Raw genomic sequence first — 24,204 nt, 5'->3', positions numbered from 1 at the left:
AGAACGTTGTTTCAGGCTTCTACTGTGAAGTGGAACCGGATGAGAGCTCTTTGAGTCAGTGGTCTGGCAGAGTGTCACGCGCTTGTCACGTGCATTTCACATGAGAGCGACCTGCGTTCCATTGCTTTTCTACAGACAATGGAATTCTCCGGTTGGAACATTATTGAACATTTATGATAAAAACATTCTAAAGATTGATTCTATACTTAGTTTGACAAGTTTCTTCGACCTGTAGTATAACTTTTTGAACTTTTCGTCCGAACAGACCAGAACGCGCATTTGGATTTGTTTACCAAACGCCCTAACAAAAGAAGCTATTTGGACATAAATGGACATAAATGATGGACATTATCGAACAAAACAAACATTTATTGTGGAACTGCGATTCCTGGGAGTGCATTCTGATGAAGATCATCAAAGGTAAGTGAATATTTATATTGCTATTTATGACTAATGTTGATTTTGCAACATGGCGGATATTTCTTTTGGCTGGTTTGGGCTCTGAGCTCCGTCCTCAGATTATGCTTTTTCCGTAAAGTTTTTTTGAAATCTGACACAGCGGTTGCATTAAGGAGAAGTGTATCTAAAGTTCCATGCATAACACTTGAATTTTCATCAACATTTGTAATGCGTATTTCTGTGAATTCATGTGGCTCTCTGCACAATCACCACATGTTTTAGAACTACTGAACGTAACGCGCCAATGTAAAATTAGATTTTTTTATATAAATATGCACTTTATCGAACAAAACATCCATGTATTGTGTAACATGGAGTCATATGAGCGTCATCTGATGAAGATCATCAAAGGTTAGTGATTCATTTGATCTCTATTTGTGCTTTTTGTGACTTCTCTCGTTGGCTGGAAAAATGGGTGGGTTTTTCTGTGCCTTGGTGGTGACCTAACATAATTGTTTGTGGAGCTATGGCTGTAAAGCATTTTTCAAATCAGACACTGTGGCCGGATTAACAAGAATTGTATCTTTACAATAGTTCCTAATATTTGTATGTTTGAGAAATATGATTTATGAGATTTTTGTTGATTTGTATTTGGCTCTCTGCAATTTCAATGGCTGTTGGCGAGGGGTTTCGCTCACATCTGTAGCCATGAAGTGCATTTAAAATGCTGGTCATGGCTCACATCAACACCCTCATCCCAGAAACCCTAGACCCACTCCAATTTGTATACCACCCCAACAGATCCACAAATGATGCAATCTCTATTGCACTCCACACTGCCATTTCACACCTGGACAAAAGGAACACCTATGTGCGAATGCTATTCATTGGCTACAGCTCATAATGCCCTCAAAGCTCATCAATAAGCTAAGGACCCTTGGACTAAACACCTCCCTTCTGCAACTGGATCCTGGATTTCCTGACGGGACACCAGCAATAACAACACATCTACCATGCTGATCCTCAACACAGGGGCCCCTCAGGGGTGCATGCTCAGTCCCCTCCTGTACTCCTTGTTCACTCATGACTGCATTGGCCAGGCATGACTCCAACACCATCACCAACACCATCACTACATTTGCAGATGACACAACAGTGGTAGGCCTGATCACCGACAACGACGAGGTCAGAGAACTGGCCATGTGGTGCCAGGACAACAACCTCTCTCTCAAAGTGATCAAGACAAAGGAGGTGATTATGGAATACAGGAAAAAGAGAACTGAACAGGCCCCCATTACAAAACCAAATCCCCCTCAGAAGATTGAAAATATTTGGCATGGGTCCTCAGATCCTCAAAAGGTTCTGCAGCTGCACCATCGAGAGCATCACAACTATTATGGCAACTGCTCGGCCTCCGACCGCAAGTCACTACAGAGTGCAGTGCGAACAGCCCAGTACATCACCGGGGCCAACCTTCCTGCCTTCCAGGACTTCAATACCAGGCGGTGTCAGAGGAAGGCACTAAAAATTGTCAACGACTCCAGCCACCCAAGTCATAGACTGTTCTCTCTGCTACCGCATGGCAAGGGATACCAGAGCGCCAAGTCTAGGTAAAATATGATTCTAAACAGCTTCTACCACGAAACCATAAGATTCCTGAACATCGAGTCAAATGGCTACCAATAGTATTTGAAGTGCCCCCCACCACCCTTTACACCACTGCTACTCTCTATTGTCATGTATGCATAGTCACTTTCATAACTCTACCTACAAAAACATACTACCACAATTAACCAGTACCCCCTCACATTGACTCTGCATCGGCACCCGCTGTATATTGTCTCGGAATTGTTATTTTACTGCTGCTCTTTAATTACTTGTTATTTTTATCTCTTATTCTTATCTGCATTGTTTTTTTAAACTGGATTGTTGGTTAGGGGCTCATCAGTAAGCATTTCAATGTACGGTCTACACCAGTTGTATTCGGAGCATGTGACTAATACAATTTGATTTGATTTGATATAATATAATATAACAAGTACAGCTGTACTAAACCCCCAGTGTGGATATAATATAACAAGTACAGCTGTACTAAACCCCCAGTGTTGATATAATATAACTAGTACAGCTGTACTAAACCCCCAGTGTTGATATAATATAACAAGTACAGCTGTACTAAACCCCCAGTGTTGATATAATATAACAAGTACAGCTGTACTAAACCCCCAGTGTTGATATAATATAACAAGTACAGCTGAACTAAACCCACAGTGTTGATATAATATAACAAGTACAGCTGAACTAAACCCCCAGTGTTGATATAATATAACAAGTACAGCTGTACTAAACCCCCAGTGTTGATATAATATAACAAGTACAGCTGTACTAAACCCCCAGTGTTGATATAATATAACAAGTACAGCTGTACTAAACCCCCAGTGTTGATATAGGACAGCATATAATATCTGAAGAGATGATGGTCTCATCATGTACTGTAGGGGGACCTCTAACTCTACTTGTAATAATGTCTGTCTCATTTCATTGATCATGATCAGAAAGGTTCACTGTGAGGTCCTATGAGCAAACATTATGTTGCAGACTTTCTGACACTCCCACTAACCACCACCCTAAATAACATATGCTACTACATCAGCCCCTCTCCTTTCACCTCAGAGCTTCATCCAGGAGACACTCATATCTCTCCTCCACTGAGGAAACATATTAATCTTCTCCATCAAGTCTTCTTCACTATGATCAGAGTTCTGATTCACCTGGCAGCTCTACCACTCTGGGTGACAGGTATTAAACCACTCATTAAGAGAAGTCTAACAAATCTATGAATGTCGTTTAACTAAATAAAATATCCTATCTCTCTCTGTGTCTATCTCTCTCACTCCCTCTGTCTCTGTATCTCTGTCTCTCTCTCTCTCTCTCTCTCTTTGTCAACAGGGCAGTCTCTTAGCAGTAAAGTCCATCAGACTCCTATTGCAATACTAAAAGGATCTAAAGATAATGTACAACTCACCTGCAACCATGCTATTCAAAACTACATTACAATACTGTGGTACCAACAGTCACCAGGAGACACTGCTATGAAACTCATTGGTTTTGCATATTACAAGACAATAACCATGGAGAAATCATTTGAAAAACACTTCAATGTGAGTGGAGACGGTGGGAAAGAGGCTTATCTTCATCTACTGAGTCTGAGAGCACCTGAAGACAGTGCAGTGTATTACTGTGCAGCCAGCCAACACAGTGATGTAGAGAACCTCCTCTCCTCTACAAAAACCCTGTCTGATAGAAAACTATGAGCAGTGATCACAACACCTGCATCTGAGGTTGGAGTTTGGCTCAGAGCCAATGAATAAAGAGATGGATTACAGCATCAGCAAGTTGATCGTATCTGGCCTAGTACAGTATAACAGTATTTACAGTTTAGTGTCATTACTAATTAACATCAATTATGTGGTTACAATGTCACATCCTGTTTCTCTAGCCTTTAGGGACCTAAGCTCAATTTGCCTTTGCGACTCCCATCCTAACGTCAACATATTTGTGGCCAACCTCTTGACTGGAGAGACATTATTAAGTTTTTAAGTACATTTCCTGCAGTTCTACACGTTTTCTCATGGGGAGAACAGAACATGTTGCTGTTTTAAAGGGCCAGTGCATTCAACAACGTCAGCTGCTGTGTTTGATATATATTTCCACACTATGAGGTTGAAGTAATACTGTGAAATCATGAACATTATGATAATGCCCATTTAGTGTAAGAGCTGTTTGAAAAGGACGCCTAATATTTCAGCATGTTTTGGTGGGATGGAGTTTTGGCGTTCCACTGTGACATCACCTTGCAGTAAATTAGTTAAAAGACCAATCAGAAAGAGAGTTCTAAACCTCTCTGCCAATAACAGCACATGTTCTGTCTCCCTCTCCACTCAGACCACTTCCAGACAGTCATAGCAAAAATATTTCTTGACAATTTGCTCTTTTTGCCATGGGGCAGTTATAAACCAATGGACGGATAAAACACGTTGCAATTTTATAACAAATTTCCTGCAATTCTACACATTATGTATTGACTAATGCCATGCTAATATGATATCTAAGTGAGAACGACTAACAAAATCAATGGGGGCTCTGTGGAGGTCAGGGCCCTTGGCCACCCTGTCGGTATTTGGCCATGATAGATGTGTGTTCACCTGTCTACTCTCTCTCTCTCTCTCTGATCTGTTTCTGGCATTGAGATTTGACATGATGATCACACTGCTCATCATATTCTCTGTCACACTACTTTGGTCTACAGGTACGGAAATATTACTTAGAATAAAGTTTAGGAGCTCAACTTTTCAGTCCCAGAATACTGCCATAGATTTTCAATTAGATTTTAATTCAAGACTTGGCCACTGTTGAACATTCACTGTTTCCTTGGAATTCAACGTCAGTTTAGATTTGGCCTTGTGTTGTAGGTTATTGTCCTGCTGACAATTCATATCCCAGTGTCTGGTGGAATGCAGACTGAACCAGGTTCAGGATTTTGCCTGTGTTTAGTTCCATTATGTTTATTTTTTACCCTGAAAAACTTGCCAGTCCTTAATGATTTCAAGCATAACCCTAAGCTGATGCAGCCACCACTATGCTTGAAAATATGGACTTCACTGATAAAGATCAGGGTGCCTTGTGAGGATCAGGCGAAATGTAGCTAACCTGCCTTTGCCCTCCGTCCTGCTAGCTAATGTTCAATTGCTGGAATATAAATGGGACGAACTGAAATCGAGGAAATACTACCAACGGGATATTAAAAACTGTAATATCTTGTGTTTCACCGAGTCGTGGCTGAACGATGACTTTAATAACAAACAGCTGGTGGGTTATATACTCTATCGAGAGGATAGAACAACAGGCTCTGGTAAGACACAGGGTGGAGGCCTATGCATATATGTAAACAACAGCTGGTGAGTTAAATACTCTATCGAGAGGATAGAACAGCTATGCTATGCTAAGAGACGGGGCTATGCATATATGTAAACAACAGCTGGTGCACAATATCTAAGGAAGTCTCGAGGTTGGGCTTGCCTGAGGTAGAGTATCTCATGATAAGCTGTAGACCACACTATCTACCTAGAGAGTTTTCATCTGTATTTTTAGTAGCTGTTTACATTCCACCACAGACTGATGCTGGCACTAAGACCGTACTCAATGACCTGTAAACCTCCATGAGCATATAGGAAAATGCTCATCCAGAGGCGGCGCTCCTAGTGGCCGGGGACTTTAATGCAGGGAAACTTAAATCCGTCTAACCAAATTTCTATCAGCATGTTAAATGAGTAACTATAGGGGGAAAAAACTCTGGACAACCTTTACTCCACACACAGAGAAGTGCACAAACCTGTTTTCAGGTCTACCTGTTAGTAACCTGTTTTCAGGTCTACCTGTTAGTAACCTGTTTTCAGGTCTACCTGTTAGTAACCTGTTTTCAGGTCTACCTGTTAGTAACCTGTTTTCAGGTCTACCTGTTAGTAACCTGTTTTCAGGTCTACCTGTTAGTAACCTGTTTTCAGGTCTACCTGTTAGTAACCTGTTTTCAGGTCCTTTTTAACTTTTTATTTAACCTTTGTTTAACTAGTCTCATCATGTACTGTAGGGGGACCTCTAACTCTACATGTAATAATGTCTGTCTCATTTCATTGTCATGATCAGAAAGGTTCACTGTGAGGTCCTATGAGCAAACATTATGGTACAGACTTTCTGACACTCCCACTAACCACCACCCTAAATAACATATGCTACTACATCAGCCCCTCTCCTTTCACCTCAGAGCTTCATCCAGGAGACACTCATATCTCTCCTCCACTGAGGAAACATATTCATCTTCTCCATCAAGTCTTCTTCACTATGATCAGAGTTCTGATTCACCTGGCAGCTCTACCACTCTGGGTGACAGGTATTACACCACTCATTAAGAGAAGTCTAACAAATCTATGAATGTCGTTAAACTAAATAAAATGTCTTATCTCTCTCTGTGTCTCTCTCTCTCTCTGTCTCTCTCTCTCTGTCTCTCTCTCTCTCTCTCTCTTTGTCAACAGGGCAGTCTCTTAGCACCGAAGTCCATCAGATTCCTATTGCAATACTGAAAGGATCTAAAGATAATGTCCAACTCACCTGCAACCATACTATTAAAAACTACATTACAATACTGTGGTACCAACAGTCAACAGGAGACACAACTATGAAACTCATTGGTTATGTATATACCAAGTCAATAACCATGGAGAAATCGTTTGAAAAGCACTTTAATGTGAGTGGAGATGGTAGGAAAGAGGCTTATCTTCAACTACTGAGTCTGAGAGCACCTGAAGACAGTGCAGTGTATTACTGTGCAGCCAGCCAACACAGTGATGTAGAGAACCTCCTCTCCTCTACAAAAACCCTGTCTGATAGAAAACTATGAGCAGTGATCACAACACCTGCATCTGAGGTTGGAGTTTGGTTCAGAGCCAATGAATAAAGAGATGGATTACAGCATCAGCAAGTTGATCGTACAGAATAACAGTATTTACAGTTTAGTGTCATTACTAATTAACATAAAGTATGTGGTTACAATTACATATCCCGTTTCTCTAGACATTTGGGGACCTAAGTGAGATTTTGCTGGGGGACCCCCATCCTGACTACAAAACATTTTAATGATCAACCTGCGCTGTGATCTGACATGATGGTCACACTCCTCCTCATATTTTCTGTCACAATACTTCAGTCTACATTTATAATTATATAACTTATTATGCGGTTTTATTAGCTTACTAAACCCCCAGTGTTGATATAATATAACAAGTACAGCTGTACTAAACCCCCAGTGTTGATATAATATAACAAGTACAGCTGTACTAAACCCCCAGTGTTGATATAATATAACAAGTACAGCTGTACTAAACCCCCAGTGTTGATATAATATAACAAGTACAGCTGTACTAAACCCCCAGTGTTGATATAATATAACAAGTACAGCTGTACTAAACCCCCAGTGTTGATATAATATAACAAGTACAGCTGTACTAAACCCCCAGTGTTGATATAATATAACAAGTACAGCTGTACTAAACCCCCAGTGTTGATCTAATATAACAAGTACAGCTGAACTAAACCCCCAGTGTTGATATAATATAACAAGTACAGCTGAACTAAACCCCCAGTGTTGATATAATATAACAAGTACAGCTGTACTAAACCCCCAGTGTTGATATAATATAACAAGTACAGCTGTACTAAACCCCCAGTGTTGATATAATATAACAAGTACAGCTGTACTAAACCCCCAGTGTTGATCTAATATAACAAGTACAGCTGAACTAAACCCCCAGTGTTGATATAATATAACAAGTACAGCTGAACTAAACCCCCAGTGTTGATATAATATAACAAGTACAGCTGTACTAAACCCCCAGTGTTGATATAATATAACAAGTACAGCTGTACTAAACCCCCAGTGTTGATATAATATAACAAGTACAGGTGTACTAAACCCCCAGTGTTGATATAATATAACAAGTACAGGTGTACTAAACCCCCAGTGTTGATATAATATAACAAGTACAGCTGTACTAAACCCCCAGTGTTGATATAATATATGTCACGTTCTGACCTCTATTTCTGTTGTTTTGTATTTATTTAGTATGGTCAGGGCGTGAGTTGGGTGGGCAGTCTATGTTTGTTTTTCTATGTTTTGGGGCATTTCTATGTTTTCGGCCTAGTATGGTTCTCAATCAGAGGCAGGTGTCATTAGTTGTCTCTGATTGAGAATCATACTTAGGTAGCCTGGGTTTCACTGTGTGTTTGTGGGTGATTGTTCCTGTCACTGTGTTTGTTGTCACAGGATAGGCTGTATAGGTTTTCACGTTCCGTTTGTTGTTTTGTAGATTTGAGTTATTTCATGTATCGTTCAGTTTTCCATTAAAGAACATGAATAACCACCACGCTGCTTTTTGGTCCGCTTCTCCTCCTACAGACGAACGTCGTTACAATATAACAAGTACAGCTGTACTAAACCCCCAGTGTTGATATAATATAACAAGTACAGTTGTACTAAACCCCCAGTGTTGATATAATATAACAAGTACAGCTGAACTAAACCCCCAGTGTTGATATAATATAACAAGTACAGCTGTACTAAACCCCCAGTGTTGATATAATATAACAAGTACAGCTGAACTAAACCCCCAGTGTTGATATAATATAACAAGTACAGCTGAACTAAACCCCCAGTGTTGATATAATATAACAAGGACAGCTGTACTAAACCCCCAGTGTTGATATAATATAACAAGTACAGCTGTACTAAACCCCCAGTGTTGATATAATATAACAAGTACAGCTGAACTAAACCCCCAGTGTTGATATAATATAACAAGTACAGCTGTACTAAACCCCCAGTGTTGATATAATATAACAAGTACAGCTGTACTAAACCCCCAGTGTTGATATAATATAACAAGTACAGCTGTACTAAACCCCCAGTGTTGATATAATATAACAAGTACAGCTGTACTAAACCCCCAGTGTTGATATAATATAACAAGTACAGCTGAACTAAACCCCCAGTGTTGATATAATATAACAAGTACAGCTGAACTAAACCCCCAGTGTTGATATAATATAACAAGTACAGGTGTACTAAACCCCCAGTGTTGATATAATATAACAAGTACAGCTGTACTAAACCCCCAGTGTTGATATAGGACAGCATATAATATCTGAAGAGGTGATGGTCTCATCATGTACTGTAGGGGGACCTCTAACTCTACTTCTAATAATGTCTGTCTCATTTCATTGTCATGATCAGAAAGGTTCACTGTGAGGTCCTATGAGCAAACATTATGGTACAGACATTCTGACACTCCCACTAACCACCACCCTAAATAAAATATGCTACTACATCAGCCCCTCTCCTTTCACCTCAGAGCTTCATCCAGGAGACACTCATATCTCTCCTCCACTGAGGAAACATCAACATCATCATCATCATCATCATGCCAGTTTTTCATCGATTTGAGTCAGTCATCATGATCAGAGGTTTCCTGACGTTCACCCTCTCATTGTTCTGGCTCACAGGTAATAACGACATGTCTGTAGAATGTCTGTTCATCCTGAAAACACTCCCTGCTAATAGTCTTGTGTCTGATGAATCAGTCTGTTTAAATATGAATCTCTTGTTTTCTTCTCAGGAAGTTCTCTGAGCAGTAAAGTCCTCCAGGTTCCCTCAGCACTATTGGAAAGTCCCAATGTTACAGTGATAATCAAATGCAGCCATACTCTCAGTTCATACTATACTATATTGTGGTACCAGCAGTCAATAGCTGATACTAATCTGAAACTGATTGGAGTTGTGTTTTATAAGAATCCAACAATTGAAGATCAATTCAAACAGCACTTTGAAATCCGTGGAGATGGAGAGATAGAAGCCTCACTTCAGTTTCTGTCAGACCCTGAAAACAGTGCAGTGTATTACTGTGCAGCCAGCCAACACAGTGATGTAGATACCCTTCTCTTCCCTACAAAAACCCTCCGATCCTATATACCTTAACTGTAGTGTACATCAACACCCAGTACACCTGTTATAAACCACTATAGATGTCCTGGGCACATCAACACCCAGCACACCTGTTATAAACCACTATAGATGTCCTGGGCACATCAACACACCTGCCATAAACCACTATTTCCGGTTTATTCTACAATACACCTTTATGTCAACAGGAGACCTTTCGGGGAACTATGCATCTGTTTTGAATATCAATGCACATCATGATGTCATTTCCTTCCCCTCCGGCAGCTCAGTTCTACGTTTTTCTCTTTTCACCCCTATTGGCTGTGGTCAAAAGTAGGGCAATATATAGGGAATAGGGTGCCATAGGGCTCTGGTCTAAAGAAGTGCACTATATAGGGAATAGGGTGCCATAGGGCTCTGGTCTAAAGTATTGCACTATATAGGGAATAGGGTGCCATAGGGCTCTGGTCTAAAGAAGTGCACTATATAGGGAATAGTGTGCCATTTCGGATGCAAACAATACATTTGACACTCCCACTAGCCTCCATCACATCCCTGACGATCTGAAAACCCTTTCTCCTTGTCCATGTGACTCTTCTCTCCAGAACCATCAACATGATCAAGCTTCTCATACATGTTGCAACTCTACCACTGTGGGTGACAGGTACTATATCACTGTTCAGATGAAAGATATTTACTACCCAAATATATTGCTGTCAATATATTGAGTAATACTGTAGATTTTAGTTGTTCTGTTTTCATCCACAGGGCTGTCACAAACAGACCAAGTCCAGCAGACTCCTACTGCAATACTAAAAGGGCCTGACGATAACGTTCAACTGAACTGCAGCCATACTGTTCCAAGCTACAACATGATACTGTGGTACCAGCAGTCAGAACAAGACACTGCTCTGAAACTCATTGGGTATGTGCTACTCACCAATCCTGCCGTGGAAGATTCCTTTAAAGGGCGTTTTACTGTGAGTGGAGATGCTGCAACTGGGAAAATGGCATATCTACATATTGCTAAACTGAGAGGAACTGAAGACAGTGCAGTGTATTTCTGTGCTGCTAGTAAAGCACAGTGTTTCACTATACCCTCTCTCCTCTACAAAACCCTCTCTGATCCTCTCATATAATACTGACTACAGCTCTATACACCTGCACCTGTCTTCAACCACTTCATCAACACTTTGCTCTGAACCACTGGATATCAACCAGATGGTAATGATGCTGTTATAAGTGTCTGGTTTAGATGGTTTAGCTGCAGCACTTCCTCACTTCTCCACCAAGGAGGCAGAGGTTCTCCACACTGACCTGTAAAAGGGGCTGCATAGAGTCCCTGGTCCAACGCAGGGTGCTAAATAGGGAATAGGATGAAACAAGATAATTGTTATGTGGTATTGTGATGTCATTATGGGGTATTGTGATGTCATAATGGGCTATTGTGTGTAGATGGGTGGAAATAAAATAGATGTAATTTCATTTTTGAATTGAGGCTGTAACAGAATGTAGAAATAGTCAAGTGGTATACTTTCTGAAGGCACTGTATGCTTCGATTTAAAAATGATCTCGTGAAACCCGAAACCTCCAAGATCCCCCCCCCCCCGCAGTTCCCTGATAGGTGTCCCTCAACCATTCAAGACCCCTCCCACAGTCCCCCCCCCCCGTAATAAAATTTAAAAAATAAATATTAATTCAATTAATTAATTCCATTCCCTCAAGAACCAATACACAAAAAACAAGAGAATGAACTGAAGAGAAAAAGGGAAAAGACAGAGGAAAACAGCAAACAATGATGCCATTTTTTTTAAACAAAATACTATATTTAAAACAAAGGACATCAAAGACAACTGAAATCATAACAGCGATGCCGACTGTATATGTTTGTGTGCATGTCTGGCACTATGACATGTATGTGTGTGTTCTTACATGTGTTTATTTGAATGAGAGTGTGTGTATATGCATGTGTACTAACACCTGCAAGGCATCAGCCTCAGGCAAACAGGCATTAGTAGTAAAAACACTGCCACTTCGTGTCATTCAAATGAACGTTGTTTTATTTTGACTTTTTTTCCCCTTTATCTTTTGACCATCATTATCTCTCTCACACAGCAACTCCACTCCCACTTGTCTCCAATCCCACAGCTTCCCTCAGCCCATCCCATCATTATCTCTCTCACACAGCAACTCCACTCCCACTTGTCCCCAATTCCACATCCCAACCATCAGCTTCCCTCAGCCCATCCCATCATTATCTCTCTCACACAGCAACTCCACTCCCACTTGTCTCCAATCCCACAGCTTCCCTCAGCCCATCCCATCATTATCTCTCTCACACAGCAACTCCACTCCCACTTGTCTCCAATTCCACATCCCAACCCTCAGCTTCCCTCAGCCCATCCCATCATTCTCTCTCTCACACAGCAACTCCACTCCCACTTGTCTCCAATTCCACATACCAACCCTCAGCTTCCCTCAGCCCATCCCATCATTATCTCTCTCACACAGCAACTCCACTCCCACTTGTCTCCAATTCCACATACCAACCCTCAGCTTCCCTCAGCCCATCCCATCATTCTCTCTCTCACACAGCAACTCCACTCCCACTTGTCTCCAATTCCACATACCAACCCTCAGCTTCCCTCAGCCCATCCCATCATTCTCTCTCTCACACAGGAACTCCAATCCCACTTGTCTCCAATTCCACATACCAACCCTCAGCTTCCCTCAGCCCATCCCATCATTCTCTCTCTCACACAGCAACTCCACTCCCACTTGTCTCCAATTCCACATCCCAACCCTCAGCTTCCCTCAGCCCATCCCATCATTCTCTCTCTCACACAGCAACTCCACTCCCACTTGTCTCCAATTCCACATCCCAACCCTCAGCTTCCCTCAGCCCATCCCATCATTCTCTCTCTCACACAGCAACTCCACTCCCACTTGTCTCCAATTCCACATACCAACCCTCAGCTTCCCTCAGCCCATCCCATCATTCTCTCTCTCACACAGCAACTCCACTCCCACTTGTCTCCAATTCCACATACCAACCCTCAGCTTCCCTCAGCCCATCCCATCATTCTCTCTCTCACACAGCAACTCCACTCCCACTTGTCTCCAATTCCACATCCCAACCCTCAGCTTCCCTCAGCCCATCCCATCATTCTCTCTCTCACACAGGAACTCCACTCCCACTTGTCTCAAATTCCACATCCCAACCCTCAGCTTCCCTTAGCCCATCCCATCATTCTCTCTCTCACAAAGCAACTCCACTCCCACTTGTCTCCATTTCCACATCCCAACCCTCAGCTTCCCTCAGCCCATCCCATCATTCTCTCTCTCACACAGCAACTCCACTCCCACTTGTCTCCATTTCCACATCCCAACCCTCAACTTCCCTCAGCCCATCCCATCATTCTCTCTCACACAGCAACTCCACTCCCACTTGTCTCCAATTCCACATCCCAACCCTCAGCTTCCCTCAGCCCATCCCATCTATCTTTGCTGGCCACCCACTTCATGTTTCTACGCAACACATATCTTTCAACTACGCTATGATGTTCCACGTACAATTTCAATCTATCTAATCAAATAGAATCTAGAGATTGCCTGTTGAAGATAAATACTTTTACTAAGAGTATTAGTATATTAGTAATTGACTGACCCGGTCTCTCCAGATCTCCTAACAGTACTATTTCTAGGGTCAATTTTAGATTTCCTGAACCTGAGACCAGAAGGGCAATGAGGTGTGTTCAACACTTTTTTTGGTTACTACATGATTCCATATGTGTTATTTCATAGTGTTGATGTCTTCACTATTATTCTACAATGTAGAAAATAGTAAAAATAAAGAAAAAGCCTTGAGGTGTGTCCAAACTTCTGACTGGTACATTATGGTGTTTCTATTCCAAGAGAAACTAAAATATATTTTTACAGTAGCCTGTGCATTGCTTACCTAAAACATCTGTTAATACATTGGTTTTCCGAGTGGCGCAGCGGTCTAAGGCACTGCATCTCAGTGCTAGAGGAGTTACTACAGACCCTGGTTCGTTCCCGGGCTGTATCATACCATAGTGGTCGGGAGTCCCATAGGGCGGTGCACAATTGGCCCAGCGTCGTCCGGGTTAGGGGAAGGTTTGGCCGGGGTAGGGCCGTCAATGTAATTAAGAATTTGTTCTTAACTGACTTGCCTAGTTAAATAAAGGTTAAATAAAACAAATAAACATTTTCAGTCCTTCAAAATAGAAACTACATATCTTAATGTTTGAAAGTAGAAAATAAACTAGATATAGGTTACTGTGGGTGGGGTCACAATAATTTTAAAAAAATGCAGAGCAGTGCTTGTGGCTCAGCCCTCCCCCAAATGTATCTGCTCCTCAGCCACTTCGACGTGGTCTGGCATTCAAAAGTAGCCCTGCTTTGGGTCAAAAAAACTGTCACTGAATAATCATATCAATGGATGGAATCCGTGTATGAATGGTTTCAGGCAACACAGTCTGATAATCTGCATAACGAATGAGGAATAATTAGAACAAAAAAAACAATTAAGTAATTCAAACAAGATATGTCGTTGAAATGAATTAGTATCTCGTTTGAACGACTTAGTGAAGTTGTTTGAACAGCTTGGGCTTCAGGGCTTCCGTACAATGTTGTCATTACCTGGCAAAAGTTTGTCCAAAAATGAGCTTGCAATAATAACATGAGCTTGGTAAAATCCAGTAGTGTCCTGTCAATCTTAAGTAGCTAGCTAACGTTATACCGCAAGTAAAGCCAATCTGACGACCTCCCCTCAATCTTAAGTAGCTAGCAAACGTTATACCGCAAGTAAAGCCAATCTGACGACCTCCAAATTATGACGAAAGGGTTTTCCTACTGATTATTTGCCTTCTTTAGAAAATGGCATTGAATTTCCGAAGCCACTGTGATACACTACACACAAATAATATAAGATAACGTTAAAGCCGGTCTGATGTCACGCTGCCTTCTGTCATCACATCTCTGATGTCATCACATCTCTGATGACATCACGTCTCTGATGACATCACATCTCTGATGACATCACATTTCTGATGACATCACATCTCTGATGACATCACATCTCTGATGACATCACATCTCTGATGACATCACGTCTCTGATGACATCACATCTCTGATGACATCACGTCTCTGATGACATCACATCTCTGATGACATCACATCTGTTTCGCCTCATCTCCAGTCACTGACGAGGTCACGTCCTTGCCCTCCTCTCCACTCAGTTCAGATGAGATGTCAGAGGGTATTCAACCATCACTGAGAGTCAACATGTGCAAACTACTCTTCATTTTTTACTGTCCTGCTGTTCTGGATCGCAGGTACTTTTAACTACTATTAAATATGACAGAGTGTGTGTATACATGTACAATGTGTATACATGTATAACAATAACTACTTAACAAAGGTTTCATCCAAGCTTAAGTCATTTTGGTAAAATTGTTTTTGTTACGTATTGTAAAGTAAAAGTAATTCTCTCTCTCTACATCTCTCCCCAGGTCTCTCTCCCCAGGTGTGTCTCTCCCTACATCTCTCCCCAGGTGTCTCTCTCCCCAGGTGTCTCTCTCCCCAGGTGTCTCTCTCCCCAGGTCTCTCTCCCCAGGTGTCTCTCTCCCCAGGTGTGTCTCTCTCCCCAGGTCTCTCTCCCCAGGTGTGTCTCTCTCCCCAGGTCTCTCTCCCCAGGTGTCTCTCTCCCCAGGTGTCTCTCTCCCCAGGTCTCTCTCCCCAGGTGTCTCTCTCCCCAGGTGTCTCTCTCCCCAGGTGTGTCTCTCTCCCCAGGTCTCTCTCCCCAGGTGTGTCTCTCCCCAGGTCTCTCTCTCCCCAGGTGTCTCTCTCCCCAGGTGTGTCTCTCCCCAGGTCTCTCTCCCCAGGTGTGTCTCTCTCCCCAGGTCTCTCTCCCCAGGTGTCTCTCTCCCCAGGTGTCTCTCTCCCCAGGTCTCTCTCCCCAGGTCTCTCTCCCCAGGTGTCTCTCTCCCCAGGTCTCTCTCTCCCCAGGTCTCTCTCCCCAGGTGTGTCTCTCCCCAGGTCTCTCTCTCCCCAGGTGTCTCTCTCCCCAGGTGTCTCTCTCCCCAGGTGTCTCTCTCCCCAGGTGTCTCTCTCCCCAGGTGTCTCTCTCCCCAGGTCTCTCTCCCCAGGTGTGTCTCTCCCCAGGTCTCTCTCTCCCCAGGTGTCTCTCTCCCCAGGTGTCTCTCTCCCCAGGTGTCTCTCTCCCCAGGTGTGTCTCTCCCCAGGTCTCTCTCTCCCCAGGTGTCTCTCTCCCCAGGTGTCTCTCTCCCCAGGTGTCTCTCTCCCCAGGTCTCTCTCCCCAGGTGTGTCTCTCCCCAGGTCTCTCTCTCCCCAGGTGTCTCTCTCCCCAGGTGTCTCTCTCCCCAGGTGTCTCTCTCCCCAGGTGTCTCTCTCCCCAGGTGTGTCTCTCCCCAGGTCTCTCTCTCCCCAGGTGTCTCTCTCCCCAGGTGTCTCTCTCCCCAGGTCTCTCTCTCCCCAGGTGTCTCTCTCCCCAGGTGTCTCTCTCCCCAGGTGTCTCTCTCCCCAGGTGTCTCTCTCCCCAGGTGTGTCTCTCCCCAGGTGTGTCTCTCCCTACATCTCTCCCCAGGTGTCTCTCTCCCCAGGTGTCTCTCTCCCCAGGTGTGTCTCTCTCTACATCTCTCCCCAGGTGTCTCTCTCCCCAGGTGTCTCTCTCCCCAGGTGTCTCTCTCCCCAGGTGTCTCTCTCCCCAGGTGTGTCTCTCCCCAGGTGTCTCTCTCCCCAGGTGTCTCTCTCCCCAGGTGTGTCTCTCCCCAGGTGTCTCTCTCCCCAGGTGTCTCTCTCCCCAGGTGTCTCTCTCCCCAGGTGTGTCTCTCCCCAGGTGTCTCTCTCCCCAGGTGTCTCTCTCCCCAGGTGTCTCTCTCCCCAGATGTGTCCTCCCCAGGTGTGTCTCTCCCCAGGTGTCTCTCTCCCCAGGTGTCTCTCTCCCCAGGTGTCTCTCTCCCCAGGTGTGTCTCTCCAAAAGGTGTGTCTCTCCCCAGGTGTCTCTCTCCCCAGGTGTCTCTCTCCCCAGGTGTGTCTCTCCCCAGGTGTGTCTCTCCCTACATCTCTCCCCAGGTGTCTCTCTCCCCAGGTGTCTCTCTCCCCAGGTGTGTCTCTCCCCAGGTGTGTCTCTCCCTACATCTCTCCCCAGGTGTGTCTCTCCCCAGGTGTCTCTCTCCCCAGGTGTGTCTCTCCCCAGGTGTGTCTCTCCCTACATCTCTCCCCAGGTGTCTCTCTCCCCAGGTGTCTCTCTCCCCAGGTGTCTCTCTCCCCAGGTGTGTCTCTCCCTACATCTCTCCCCAGGTGTCTCTCTCAGTAAGGTAGTGTCCTTCTCCCTGTCTCTGTCTCTCTCCCCAGGTGTCTCTCTCCCCAGGTGTGTCTCTCCCTACATCTCTCCCCAGGTGTCTCTCTCCCCAGGTGTGTCTCTCCCTACATCTCTCCCCAGGTGTCTCTCTCCCCCGGTGTGTCTCTCCCTACATCTCTCCCCTGGTGTCTCTCTCCCCAGGTGTGTCTCTCCCTACATCTCTCCCCAGGTGTCTCTCTCAGTAAGGTAGTGTCCCTCTCCCTGTCTCTGTCTCTCTCCCCAGGTGTGTCTCTCAGTAAGGTAGTGTACCAGTCTCCCTCTACACTGCTGGTAGAGCCTAATGCGTCTGTCTCTGTCCCTCTCCCTGTCTCTGTCTCTCTCCCCAGGTGTCTCTCTCAGTAAAGTAGTGTACCAGTCTCCCTCTACACTGCTGGTAGAGCCTAATGCGTCTGTCTCTGTCCCTCTCACTGTCTCTGTCTCTCTCCCCAGGTGTCTCTCAGTAAGGTAGTGTACCAGTCTCCCTCTACACTGCTGCTAGAGCCTAATGCGTCTGTCTCTGTCCCACTCAGCTGCAGTCATAAAATCCCTAACTATGACACTATCCTCTGGTACCAGCGTCCTGTGGGAGACAGGGCTCTGAAACTCATAGCATATGTATACCATACAGGTCAGACTGTTGAACCCTCATATAAAGGTTACTTTGACGTGAAAGGTGATGGAAGGAACGAAGCCTTCCTTCATCTCCTCAAACTGAGACAAGTTGAAGACAGTGGGGAGTATTTCTGTGCTGCTAGTTATACACAGTGGTTACAGAGACACCGTCTACTCTACAAAAACCTCTACCTATCAGACCCATCTGGTACTGTATCAAAACACCTGCATTAAACCACATGAACTAACAAACCTCTGTTCAGATACTGTCAGAGAGGTGAGGGGGAGATTTGACATGGTGCCAATATTCTGTAACCACAGAACTAGAATGAGTAGAACGGGCCTCCCTATTTAAGTCGATGATGTCATAATGGGTGGGATGGCAGCCATCCTTTCTAGAGATTCTAGAGACATTCTGTCATAACATCGCTGATGTCACTTCCGGTTCCTCCTCATCTCTAGTCAGTTGAGATGAGATGTCAGTTGGTTTTCATGTTCAGCTCTGAGACTCAACATGTACAAACCTTTCTTCAAAATCATTGTTTTACTCCTTTGGCTCACAGGTAATAACATTCATCTTGGACATTATCAATTATTTATCTGAATTGTAGGCCTACAAATATCTATGCGTATGCCCTTGCGTATGCCCTTATCTATGTGTATGATAGTGAAAGTGTTCTCTACCCCTCTCTCCAGGTCTCTCTCTCAGTGTTGAGGTTCACCAGACTCCCTCTGCAGTCTTCAGTAGACCTGGAGAGAATGTTCAACTCTTCTGCCACCACAACAAATCTGACTATAGGGTTATTTTGTGGTACCAGAAATTACAAGGAGAAACTGCACTAAAACTCATAGGATATCTGTATTATCAGAATCCAACCATTGAAAGTTCATATGGAAAGCATTTCAACATGAGTGGGGATTTGGGCGGAGATCGTCCGAAGAACGTCTCTCTTAACATTTTCAATTTTCAACATCCTGAACACAGTGCTGTGTATTTCTGTGCTGCTAGTGACGCACAGTGTTGCACAAGCCCCTCTCTACAATACAAAAACCCCTCTCAGTAGATTACACAATAAAGATTAACATCCTCCTCACACCTGTTTTTGAGGTCTGGATTTGAATCGGTGTCAATTTAACAGGGTTTTGTCTTGACATCACTGATTGAGGTCACTTCCTGTTCCTCCTGCTCTCTCGTCATAAATGATGAGGTCACTTCCTGTTCCTCCTGCTCTACAGTCAGTAGAGATGGTTTGTTGGTTGTTTCAGATTAGTTAGTTGTTGATGATCATAAATGATGAGGTCACTTCCTGTTCCTCCTGCTCTACAGTCAGTAGAGATGGTTTGTTGGTTGTTTCAGATTAGTTGGTTGTTGAAGATCATCACTGACAGTCAACATGTACAAACCTCTTGTCATATACACACTACTTTTCCTCACAGGAAATTATCGTGTTTTAGATTCATAGTATGGGGATGGTATGTTCATTCCTTCTCTATTCATATAATAGTGAAAGTGTTCTCTCCATCTCTCCCCAGCTCTCATCTCCCAGTGTTGAAGTTCACCGAACTCCCTCTGCAGTCTTCAGTAGACCTGGAGACGATTAACTCTTCTGCCACCGTCAGAAATCTGACTATAGGATGATGATGTGGTTACGGCGTACACCTGGAGAAGCAGCACTGAAACTCATAGGAGATCTGTATTATTAGAATACAACCATTGAAAGTTCATAGGAAAAACATTTATTTATTTATTTTACATTTGTCAGGATGAAATCACTTGAGATGTACCATCTTGTTTACAAGAGTGTCCAAATGAAAACAACTAAACAAACCAATAGTAACAAGAATAATATGGCAACTACTGAAATAATAATAATAATACACATTTTTAAAAGTACATTTATAGCCAGGGTATGTCACTTTTTGGGCAACCCAACCAAATTCACATATACATGTTTGTTATAGATCTGTCATTCTCATTGAAAGCAAGTTGAAGAAGAGGTAGATCTGTTCTACGTGCACAATTTCTATGCTTCCTTTGATAAATGTTTTTTTTTTTTTTTTTTAAATCTTCATCTTTTACTTTCAGTTTTGTACAATAGTTTCAAACAGCTGAAAATACTATATTTTTGGTTATGGAAAAGATATTTCACTGCGGTTTCGATGGCACAATGATTCTCTACACTATCCTTGCTTGTTTTGTCACATAAACTTAAATTAGGCTAGCTATTAGAATTTTAGCAACCTGGAAATGACTGATTTCTGTATATTGCAGCTTGAACAGCATAATAAAGTTGTTGTACATTTTTGAATATATCTGCTAGAGTAGAACAATCTAACATTTGCAGACCATTTTATACACTTGGGTTCCAGTCCATCTAGGCCTCCTTGTCACGACTTCCTCCGAAGACGGGCTCCTCTTCCTGTTCGAGCGGCGCTCGGCGCTCGTCTTCGCCGGTCTACTAGCTGCCACTGATCCCTTCTTCCTTTTCATTTGGTTTGGTCTGTCTTGGGTTTCACCTGTTTTCGATTTAGGGTAATTAGGGGGGGGTATTTTAATGTCGCCATACCCTCTGGGTTTTGTGCGGGATTGTTACGTTAGCTGTCATTTTGTTTGGGTTGCGTTTTCTTGTGTTCTGTTGAACAGGTGTTTTCCTGGACGGTGTCTGGTTGTTTTGAGGCTACTTCCTGTTTCCTGTTCTTTGCTCTTGTTAATTAAACAACCCTTTTCGAAATGCTCTCTCTCCTGTCTCCACACCCACTTCTCCTTGGGGAGATATTTGTTGATATTGTTTTGTTGATATTGATCTCATTGAGGAGAAGCATCCGTTGGTTTAACATTGTTAGGTTCTAATTATTCAGAGTGAATAACTCACGGAACGCTAGAGAAGCTTAACCAAGTTTAATTCTTCCCAAAGTGTCATTACAGCTATAATTCAGACACATTCCTGCCATCACAAGTATACTCCACTTAAGACACTCCTCCTTCTCTCCAATCCTTACATCTAATGGTTCGACAGGAAGATGGTAATAGGATAATAAACCATTATTTCTCCCTTCAGGGGATCTGACCAAACCTCCTGACCTCCTGACCTCAACCCCTCATTCGCCTAATCCACAGATGTCCTCTCGTATCACCTATCGCGTGACTCCCTCCCGTCCACCCAGCACATTCCACAGCCACTCTGTCTTTCTACAGAGAACCATGAGCTTCTCACTCCTTTATAAACTATGCGTCTGATCTATCATGTCTTTAATATCTCAATGTTTAAAGTTTACCCCTGAACCCAACAACATGCACTGCTAACTGTGGGACCTTACATAGACAGGTGTGTGCCTTTCCAAATCATGTCTAATCAATTGAATGTACGACAGGTGGACTCCAGTCAAGTTGTAGAAACATCTCAAGGATGATCAATGGAAACAAGATGCACCTGAACTCAATTCCGAGTCTCAAAGCAAAGGGCCTGAGTACTCTGTTTTTTCTGGGGCGTTTTTAAAAAATAAATTAGCAAAACATTATTAAAAAGTTTTCTTTTCGCTTTGTCATTGAGGATTTGTATTTATTTTTGAATAAGGCTGTAACGTAACAACACATGGAAAAAGTCAAGGGCATATTTATATGTAGAATATTTTCAGAATGCATTGCATGTGTGTGGAAAACATTTCATCACAGGTAAGACATTTAACTTGTTTAGTATAGTCTGTTAGTAACTCCACTCACTACTTGTAGTTGTATGTCACACCCTGACCATAGTTTACTTTGTTTATTTCTATGTTTTGGTTGGTCAGGGTGTGAGCTGAGTGGGCATTCTATGTTTCATTGTCTAGTTTGTCTATTTCTATGTCTGGCCTGATATGGTTCTCAATCAGAGGCAGGTGTTAGTCATTGTCTCTGATTGGGAACCATATTTAGGTAGCCTGGGTTTCACTGTGTGTTGGTGGGTGATTGTTCCTGTCTCTGTGTTGTTCACCAGATAGGGTTGTTTTCGTTACGTTCTTTGTTTTGTAGTGTTTGTATCGATTCGTGTTTTACGTTTGTTTATTAAACATGGATCGCAATCCACACGCCGCATTTTGGTCCGACTCTCCTTCTCATACAGAAAACCGTGACATTGTATAGTCTCTTTGTAACTCCACTCACTACTTGTAGTTGTATAGTCTGTTAGTAACTCCACTCACTACTTGTAGTTGTATAGTCTCTTTGTAACTCCACTCACTACTTGTAGTTGTATAGTCTGTTAATAACTCCACTCACTACTTGTAGTTGTACAGTCTCTTTGTAACTCCACTCACTACTTGTAGTTGTATAGTCTGTAACTTTACTCACTACTTGTAGTTGTATAGTCTGTTAGTAACTCCACTCACTACTTGTAATTGTATAGTCTCTTTGTAACTCCACTCACTACTTGTAGCTGTATAGTCTCTTTGTAACTCCACTCACTACTTGTAGCTGTATAGTCTGTTAGTAACTCCACTCACTACTTGTATAGTCTGTTAGTAACTCCACTCACTACTTGTAGTTGTATAGTCTCTTTGTAACTCCACTCACTACTTGTAGCTGTATAGTCTGTTAGTAACTCCACTCACTACTTGTATAGTCTCTTTGTAACTCCACTCACTACTTGCATAGTCTGTTAGTAACTCCACTCACTACTTGTAGCTGTATAGTCTGTTAGTAACTCCACTCACTACTTGTAGCTGTATAGTCTGTTAGTAACTCCACTCACTACTTGTAGTTGTATAGTCTGTTAGTAACTCCACTCACTACTTGTATAGTCTGTTAGTAACTCCACTCACTACTTGTAGCTGTATAGTCTGTTAGTAACTCCACTCACTACTTGTAGCTGTATAGTCTGTTAGTAACTTCACTCACTACTTGTAGTTGTATAGTCTGTTAGTAACTCCACTCACTACTTGTAGTTGTATAGTCTGTTAGTAACTCCACTCACTACTTGAAGTTGCATCGTCTGTCTCTAACTCCACTCACTACTTGTACTGCAATGACAAATCTGTCATTCTGCCCCTGAACTGTTCCTAGGCCGTCATTGAAAATAAGAATGTGTTCTTAACTGACTTGCCTAGTAAAAAAAAAAAAAAAGGTACCCAGAGTATACTGCCTGCTATTCAGTCCCTTTTGCTAATATATGCATATTATTAGTATATTTGGATAGAAAACACTCTGTTTTTCAACTCATTCCCTATTGAAGAAACAGTGGGATATTGGTAATGTTGCACTTCCTAAGGCTTCCACTAGATGTCAACAGTCAACTTGTTTGAGGCTTCTACTATAAAGGAGGGGCTCAGAAGTGCTCTTTGAGTCAGTGGTCTGGCAGAGTGCCATAGGCTCGTGACGCTCGTTCACGTGAGAGGTAGCTCGCGTTCCATTGCTGTTCTACAGACAAAGGATTTCTCCGTTTGGAACATTATTGAAGATTTAGTTCAAAACATCCTAAAGATTGATTCTATACTTCGTAATCTGCCACAGCGGTTGCATTAAGGAGAAGTGTATCTAAAGTTCCATGCATAACACTTGTATCATCAACATTTATAATGAGTATTTCTGTAAATTGATGTGGCTCTCTGTAAAATCACCGGATGATTTTGGAACTACTGAACATAATGCTTCATTGTAAAATGAGATTTTTTGATATAAATATGAACTTTATCGAACAAAACATACATGTATTGTGTAACATGAAGTCCTATGAGTGTCATCTGATGAAGATCATCAAAGGTTAGTGATTCATTTTATCTCTATTTCTGATTTTTGTGACTCCTCTCTTTGGCTGGAAAAATGGCTGTGTTTTTCTGTGACTTGGCTCTGACCTAACATAATCGTTTGTGGTGCTTTCGCCGTAAAGCCTTTTTGAAATCAGACACTATGGTGGGATTAACAAGAAGTGTATCTTTAAAATGGTGTGAAATATGTTTGAGGAATTTTAATTATTGGTATTTATGTTGTTTTGAATTTGGCGCCATACACTTTCACTGGCTGTTGTCATATCGATCCCGTTAGCGGGATCTCAACCCTAAGAAGTTTTAAGAACAAATTCTTATTTACAATTATGGCCTATGAAAAGGCAAAAAAGGCATCCTGCGGGGATTAATAGGATATATATATGTATAGGTATATATGTATAGGATTTAAACACACATCACAACACTACATAAAGAGAGACATATGTGGAGGATGAGGGCTGCAGTACATATCTCAGATAGAGGGGGAGATGAGGCCTAAGAGGGTTTTATGAATAAGCATC

The sequence above is a fragment of the Oncorhynchus mykiss genome, chromosome 19 (assembly GCF_057628025.1).
Source record: "Oncorhynchus mykiss isolate SJ-2025 chromosome 19, ASM5762802v1, whole genome shotgun sequence".
Classification (NCBI taxonomy): Eukaryota; Metazoa; Chordata; class Actinopteri; order Salmoniformes; family Salmonidae; genus Oncorhynchus; species Oncorhynchus mykiss.
This window is presented reverse-complemented; position numbering follows the sequence as displayed.